Raw genomic sequence first — 9,008 nt, forward strand, 5'->3', positions numbered from 1 at the left:
TACTTGTCCTCCATCATCACTTTCATCTTTCCTTCTACTCCACGTTCTCCTCCTTCTTTCCTCATCCTCCAGGGTCCCTTCCTTCTCCTCCATGGTTCCTACTTTCCTTCCTCATCCTCCAGGGTCCTTTCCTTGTACTCCATGGTCGCTTCCTTCTTTCCTCATCCGCCAGGCTCCCTTCCTTCTCCTCCATGGTCACTTCCTCCTTTCCATCTCCTCCATGGTGCCTTCCTTCCTTCTTCATCCTCCAGGATCGCTTGCTTGTCCTTCATGGGCGCTCCTTTCTTTCCTTCTCCTCCATGGTTCCTTCCTTCCTTCCTTCTTTCCTTCCTTCCTTCCTTCCTTATCCTCCAGGGTCCCTTCCTTGTCCTCCACGGTCCCTTCCTTCTCCTCCATGGTCCCTTACTTCTTTCCTCATCCACCAGGCTCCCTTTCTTATCCTCCACGGTCACTTCCTTCCCCTCCATGGTTCCTTCTTTCTTTCCATCTCCTCCATGGTTCCTGCCTTCCTTCCTCATCCTCCAGGGTTGCTTGCTTGTCCTTCATAGATGCTCCCTTCTTTCCTTCTCCTCTACGGTTTCTTCCTTCCTTCCTCATCCTCCAGGGTCCCTTTCTTGTCTTCCATGGTCGCTCTGTCCTAGGCCCAGTGCTATTTAACATCTTTATCAATGACCTGGATGACAGAATTGGGGGCATACTTATCAAATTTGCAGATGACACCAAATTAAGAGGAATGGCTAATACCCCAGAGGACAGGATCAAAATTCAAAATGACTTGAATAAACTAGAAAGCTGGGCCAAATCTAACAAAATGAAATTCAACACGGAGAAATGTAAGGTACTGCACTTAGGGCGGAAAAATAAAATGAACAGATATACGATGTGTGACACCTGGCTGAATGAGATTTATACATGTGAAAGGGATCTAGGAGTCCAAATAGATCACAAGTTGAACATGAGTCAACAGTGCGATGCGGCAGCTAACAAGGCCGATGCAATTTTAGGCTGCATTCAATAAAAGTATAGTGTCTAGATCAGGGATAGGCAATTGCCTACCCCTGGTCTAGATCAAGGGAAGTAATAGTGCCATTCTATTCTGCTTTGGTCAGGTCCCACCTGGAATAGTGTCCAGTTCTGGGCAAAACAATTCAAAAAGGACATTGAGAAACTGGAGCCATGTGTCCAAAGGAGGGCAGCTAAAATGGTGAAGGGTCTGGAAACCATGCCCTATGAGGAGCAATTGAGGGAGTTGAAGATGTTTAGCCTATAGAAGAGAAGGTTGATATGATAGCCCTGTTTAATATTTGAAGGGATGTCATATTGAGGCGGGAGCAAGCTTGTTTTCTGCTGCTCCAGAGACTAGGACCCAGAACAATGGATGCAAGCTCCAGGAAAAGATATTCCACCTCAACATTAGGAAGAACTTCCTGACAGTAAGGGCTGTTCAACAGTGGAACAAACTCCCTCGGAGTGTAGTGGAGTCCCCTTCATTGAAGGTCTTTAAACAGAGGCTGGATGGCCATCTGTCAGGGATGCTTTGATTGAGAGTTCCTGCATGGCAGAATGGGGTTGGACTGGATGGCCCTTGTGGTCTCTTCCAACTCTAGGATTCTATTATTCCTTCTCTTCCACGGTCCCTTCCTTTCTTTCTCATCCTCCAGGGTCCCTTCCTTGTCCTCCATGGTTGCTTCCTTCTTTCATTCTCCTACACAGTTCCTGCCTTCTTTCCTCATCCTCCATGGTTGCTTCCTTCCTTCTTTCTCCTCCACAGTCCATTCCTTCCTTCCTTATCCTCCAGGGTCCCTTCCTTGTCCTCCATGGTCGCTTCCTTCTTTCCTTCTCCTCCGTGGTCCCTTCCTTCTTTCTTCATCCTCCAGGGTCCCTTCCTTGTCCTCCATGGTCGCTTCCTTTTTTCCTTCTCCTACACAGTTCCTGCCTTCCTTCTTCATCCTCCACGGTTGCTTCCTTCTTTCCTTCTCCTCCACAGTCCCTTCCTTCCTCATCCTCCAGGGTCCCTTCCTTGTCCTTCATGGTCGCTTCCTTCTTTCCTTCTCCTCCATGGTCCCTTCTTTCTTCGTCCTCCTTCCTTCTTTCCATGTCCTCCAAATTGACAAATGACTGACATCTATTTTGAAGTGGCGCAAACTAATGGGGACACCAATCGTGGAAAAAAAAACCACAAGTGATTCCATTGGCATAATGAAATGATCTGCTTTATAGTGGGAACAAGGGACCTTTTGGAATCAAATAACAACAGCAGCGAAGTCATATTGGGTATCAGGTTAAACTGCTACATAAGAATGAGCCCAAAAACACCCTGACTCCAATGGAGAGTTTGCATATTCAAAATCTACCCAAACACACAGAGCCAGAACTCTGGGAGTGAAAGGCTGAATGAAAGTAAAATAAAATCAGATAGTTTTTACTTTCTGTATAGAGGAGTGTCCTCTGACTTCCTCTCAATGGAGGAAATATATTTAGTGAATTTCTCCCAGGATGAGATCCAAGGCAGCTTCTTTCATATTTCCATCCAGAGCACGTTCTTTCTCCTTTGTTGCATCATTGTGTGCAAAACGAAATGGCACAGGAATTTTTAGTGTCTGCCGTCCATTCTCAAGGAAAACATGTAACCCTTTCAGATGGCATTGGACTACATCTCATCATAAAATTTATTCGGTCATTGACCAGTAGTCACAAAATTGTATTAAACACCTCTGACCCTCTAGGGACCAGGGTTCGAATCTCTGCCGGGCCACAAAACCCATTGGGTGACCTTGGCAAGTCACAGTCTCTCAGACTCAGATGTAGCCTCAGTTACTTTAGTCGGGGCTACCACACAAGATCCAGGTCCTTGTCTTCATATTTTATGAATATTGTGTTATATGTTCCATGTATGTAGCCGTTCGATCACTGGGGAGACGCTGGGTACAAATAAACCTATTATTATTATTCATATTATATATATTATATTATTATTATTTTATTAGGTATCTTGGGCGCTACACAATCTCATCCACCTTCCTTCTGTTTCTCCAGGTTTGCACCAGATTGGACGGACTCCTCTGGTTTTGTCCTAGGAGCAGGCGGTAAGGGATGCCAAATTCAGCCTCTTCTCTCTTCCTCAGACACCAACAACCATCTTTCCCATTTCAAGTCCATCAGTATTAGGGTTGCCAGCTCACGATCCTTGCCCTGAGTTTTGAGACGAATGGTGGTCCTTTTAATCCATTAAGCATTATGCATAATAGCAACCTACTCAAACATTCCGGACACACACCACCTTTTCCTGTGGGGCCAGTGATGGGCAAAGCCAAAAAGTTGGGTCCAAAACTACCAATTCTTTTGGCAGGAGAGCTTATTGCCCATAACTGAGCCTTGGACAGCCATTTCAAACTTTCAGAATTTGGGGGGAACCCACAAAAGCTTGCAGAGTGACCAAGAAACATGAGAAGGGGCCTAACCACTTGAGGACAACCAGAGGTCCAACTGTCAGAACCAGGAATTCAGTCTTATGGTCTGAGGTTCTCCTCTAAACTCAACGGAGTCTTTTCTCACTCTTTGGGACTAAACTCCCCAATGTTTGGACAACCTTCCCAAAAGAAGCAAGGGGTGGTCTAGGAGGGATGTTCTGGAAAAACCGGGGACATGTGGTTCATCATCTGTTCTTCTCTTACCGCAGTGTTCTCCATTATCCACAGCAGCCTCCTCAATTTCAAGGTGATGATCGAAAGGTTGATCACCAAGAATGCCCTCATATATTCAGCGGCAGGATGCTACTGCGGAAAAGCGGAGCGGGAAGCCAAGAGAAACAAGACCGATATGTGGAGCTGGGTTGGTAAAGCTTGTGGCTTTTCCGTCACCTGAATTGGGGTTCTCCTCCTGTAATTCAGATACATATCCAGTTTTTAGTGGACAGCAGCCTTTCCAGCAATCTAGACTGCTGTCTTGACATCTCCAGATCATAGGCAGGAATGCAGAAATTAATAGATGCCCGCACAGCCAGACAAGGTTGCTCCTTCTGCCCGCACTCCTGCCCATTGGGTTTTTGTCTTCCTCCGTTGCTGCTACACTGCAGTACTGCTGTACGAAGGCTTGCACGTACGTGGAACTGCACCGTAACACGATCAACCAGCTAACATGATCATCAATTCTGACATTTTTTGCCGTAGGTAAAGTCCCATTGCTGGACTCACACCGAGGGTCAGAGGGAGGGACATCTTTAAATCATAGAAGACGCTGGCGAGCCCCAAGGGACCAGTCCAATCCCATTCTGCTGTCCCGGGATCACAACCAAAGCCCTCTAATAGATTACTATCCACCCTGTTTAAACGCTCCAAAGAAGGAGACTCCACCACTTTCCAAGGGAGCATCTTCCACTCTTACTATCAGAAGTTCCTCCTAATGTTTAGGTGGCAATCTCTTTTCCTCCAATTTGAATCCATTGCCTCTGTCTTAATCTCTGGGCAGCAGAAAACAAGCTTGCTCCATCTCAATGATATCCCTTTAAATATTTAACACTGTCACCTAGCGATCCCAAAACTTTGGTTCTCCAGGTGTTTGGCTTCCTTCCAGAGCCTCCAGACCCAGCCCACCAGAAGACCAAAGTCCAAAACTTCTGAAGTCCAAAACAATGGAGAAACCACTGTGCCACTCCTTAGCCTTCTCTTCTCCAGCGAACATGGGGGTTTATCACACAAGGTGATCAGGAGTTGATCCCGTCAATATCTGGAAAAATCAGTATTGCATGTAATGATTTCACACAATGTCACACAAACCCACATCAAGTGGTCACAAAAGAGCATGACGACATCTTTTTTACTTTTGGGATTTCAGCGCCACACATTTCCGATATCGCTTTAGTTGCACAAGTGCGTGTGATATTGTTCGTGCAATTACCACACCATTTCTGCTTGTTTGTGGGGTGCTTAATGCACTTAAATGCGCTTTAACTCTCTGTAATGCTGAAATCAGCCCGGGTGATCAAACTCCATACCATTCCCTCATCACTCCTATAAGGTTTGGTGGCTTCCAGGATCTTCCACATTTTGGTTAGTCTCCTCTGGAATGCTCCTCTTGAATTGTATTGCCTCAACTGGAGACCTATTCCATGTGAGGGTCTGACCAAAGCAGAATAAATTAGTACTGTTACTTCCTCGATCTAGACCACTATGATGAATCCTAGAATCCCCCTGGCCTTTTTTAGCTGCCGCATCACATTGTGACTTATGTTTAGCTTGGGGTTTAAAAAAAACTGGTGACTGGCATAGAGATGGTTTGTGAAGCGGCACGGTCACCAGTCTTGTCTGGGAATGTTTTGTGTTGTTTCCCCAGAGTACAGAACAGAGCCTAGTGCTCTAGACTGGCTGCGAATGCGACCGGCGAGCCCCGCTGTGGTTTTCCAAGGCAAGCCAAACGTACAGCAATATTCCTCCATACCCCGCCATCTTGTGCAAGGAACGACCCCGAAGTGCCCCAAAAAGAAACAGGGCAGAGCAAGGCCTCCAACAAGTGCAGGAAACCGAGTCCAGGAAACGCGGAGGCAAACCAGCGAAAGAAACCGGGGAGCCTCGTGAGCTGGGATGAAAGGTGCCAGGATTCAAATAGTCACATCAGTCTTTTTTTTTATCCATTTTAATAAATATATATATTACATTTATTCTTCCAAAACTGAAAAGTGTTGGCTGTTGACGTTTACTCGTCAAAAGGGCTGTCAAAGGCTACCTTGCTTTCACAAAAGGTAGAAGAACGCTGCATCAGAGTAGCGGTCTGGCAGCTAGTATGAAAGACACCTTGAGGACATATCTCAAATCTAGAATTGCTTGACTGGGATACAGTGGGAGGGCAGAATCAATCAATCAGTCAGAAAGATCTGCTGTTCTGTCTGTCTGTCGTGTCTAGTTCTAGCGTCATTATTCATTTCTGTTCTCTACTCTCTTCTATCTATTCTATCCTATCTATCTATCTATCTATCTTATCTATCTATCTATCTATAGCTATCTATCATTCTTTTCTCCTATCTGTCTGTCTATCTCTTATTATTATACTATCTATCTATCTATCCTCTATCTATCTTCATCATCATCACTCCTCATCATCTATCATCCTTTATATCTATCTATCTATCTATCTATCTATCTATCTATCTATCATCTATCTCTTATTCATCTATCATCTTTACTTCTCTATCATCATCTATCTACCTCTTTTGTTATCTGTATCTGTCTGTCATCTAGTATCTTTTTATTCTGCCAAGAGACACCTAGTGATGGCATGCTGCTCTCAACATCACGGGGGGGAATCTGCTCTGGGTTTTAGTCCAAAACTGTAAAGCCGCCCCAACCCGTTCCTTTTTCCCCTAAATAAGATTGCACCCTCACCTACTTCAGCCTAAAATCCAAAGTGGGTTTGCCGACCCCCTTCATTATGAGCTCTCCCCTACAAGGTGTGATCGAAATACGCGAATGACTTAATCCCATTGTGGGAGAGATAATATAATATATAATAATATAAACACCTTTTTTTTATGATTATAATTATTATTTTATTATTCACCTCTCCCCAAAGGATCTCCCACATGGACCTTAATGTTGACTTCAAGGCGCCTGAGGTGAGCGTTAAACAACCTTAAAGTTTGGCCAGAGTTGCACGGTTGGTAACATTCAAAATTACTTTTGAAACTACTTGGGAAATGCAGTCCCAAAAGTGATGGTCGAACGTATCGGTTTCATAGTGCAACCGATCCCATTGCTACTTTTCAAACCTGAGTTTACTTTGGAAAAGTGACTTTCCTTGCTCTGACTCATGGCTGTAGGGTTTCCCAAGTCCCTTGCGCAACGTGACACCTTAAGGACAAATGGCTTCATGCTTTGGGGGGTAATTTCCGGTTAGGATGACGAAGATGGTGCAGGTGTCATGGCCTTTGCCACCAAAGTGGTTTGTCACAACCAATGACGCCACCGAGGCACAAAAAGGGAAGGATCAGTTTTTTCCTTTAAATAGGAAAGTACTGGCTGGGAGATTTGGACTTCGCAATCCGTCGCAGAGAACTTGCTACTCCGACTGTTAACTGGAATGGATTTCTCCATACCTTCCACCTATAAAGTCCCTAGTTGTGTCTTGGAGAGACAGTATAATGGTGAAGATCGTGAATCGGAGGACACAGGGTAACTTTCAATTTGCAAGCGTTTTTTAAGAGATTGGAGGGGTAAGTACGTATGATTGAGATGGAAAGATGCATATGAAGTGGGAAGTAAGAGTCATTATAGTCCATGCCAAAAATCAGTCGCTGGAAACATCCAGAGAGGCGGAGCATCCATCTTCGGATAAAAACAACCTGCAATGAATGAAGTCTTTGAGGTTGTTGATCCTCTTCTGAATTGGGTCTCCTTTCTTAATCCGGATCGCACCCGATTGATCCGTAAGTGGAAATTGGGCCTAAAACAGTCTAAAAACAATCCAAAATACCATTTTAAATACCCTGCTATAGTATTCCTCATTCTGTGAATGGTTGGGAAAAGCTGGACCGGGAAGAAAGTGGATAGGGAGGAAAATGAACTCAATCGAATGTGATGCTGGAGGAGAGTTTATGGTACCATGGTCTATGGAAAAGACAAATAATGGGTGCTAGGAGACAGTGGGGCCTAGCCTTTGGGCATTGGACTATTGCTCTGGAGACCGATTTGATTCCTGCTCAGCCATGAAACCCATTGGGAGACCTGTCAAGCCACACTCTCAGCCTCAGGGGAAAGACCATGGCAAACTCCTTGAGACAATCTTGCCAGAAACCCCCGGATAAGTTTGCCTTATGAATCGCCATCATTGGAAATGACTTGAAGGACACACTACGCAACACAAACAAAAAAGCAGCTTCTCCAGTTTTGGCATGTTATCGGTGACTCCCTCTCAATCAGCGCACACTTCCGAAGCCATAACCTTCACGAGACATGGCCGAACGTTGCACTTTCCGAGTAAACCTGTTGCAATTGCTTTCTGTTGTACTCCCAAACGACTCAGAGCAATGCGTTTCATGCCCAAGGCCACAAACGGTCAATGCAGTCATGCGCTGAAGTGGGAAGTCCTTCGGGCGAAAGCACAGGCGACCCGCCGCATCAAATGGCCGAATGCATTTTCTTTTGTTCGTGGCTGTAAATAAATGATTGATTGGTTTGGTTATCGAACTACGTTGTAAATTCCTGGCCCTGTTTTCACATTTCCGCTGCCGTTCAAAAGCCCAGTTCTCCATTACGGCCCAGATTGGGAGGAAAAAGGAGAACGGAATGAACACACTGATAATAATACAACAGAATAGATGATTCTTTGTTGGTTGCATGTTCTCTCCTTTGTAACATTTTGCTTCTGTTTTTCTCCCGAGAGCTGGGAAAAGGAAGCGTTTTGTGGCCTCCGCTCCGGTATGCTCAAAGAAGGCAGCAAGGAGGTCACCTGAAACCTTGTTTTCCATTTGAACCACTTGCATTAAAGTCCCTCCAGAGAATGGCACACTTAAATGCACCCTTGCGTGTGCATTGTGTCTACAGTACCTGTCTTTGTGTGAAACATTATAGCATTTCACGGTGGGCAGGATATTAAAAAGTGGTTTGTTCATGATGCAATTTTTGACTCGGCCTTTGGGTTCATAGGAAATTGCATGGGCTTATTCATAAGGATGTGATGTTGCCGGTGCAAGCGGTTGGCTAAACTGGGTGTTTCACTATCCCCTAAAGAAGAACAAACACAACTTTACTACAAAAAAAAAGAGCATTGTTTTCAACAATGAAAAACCAACAATCTCACATTATTCACTTTGTGGGCACTTCTCTATTTTTAGTCTTGTTTTCCCCAGAGCAACTCTCTCTTTCTCCATAAGTCTAAGACTTGAAGAAGGAGGGATTAGATAATTTCCTGCGTCTCGTCTCCAACTTCCTCTCCGTCTCAGCTTCTTCCTATATATCTTGACTTTCTTTCCGAAAACAACTTCGCTCCATCGCTGGGAGGTAAGCACATCCCCTTTC

The sequence above is a fragment of the Sceloporus undulatus genome, chromosome 7 (assembly GCF_019175285.1).
Source record: "Sceloporus undulatus isolate JIND9_A2432 ecotype Alabama chromosome 7, SceUnd_v1.1, whole genome shotgun sequence".
NCBI classification, from domain to species: Eukaryota; Metazoa; Chordata; class Lepidosauria; order Squamata; family Phrynosomatidae; genus Sceloporus; species Sceloporus undulatus.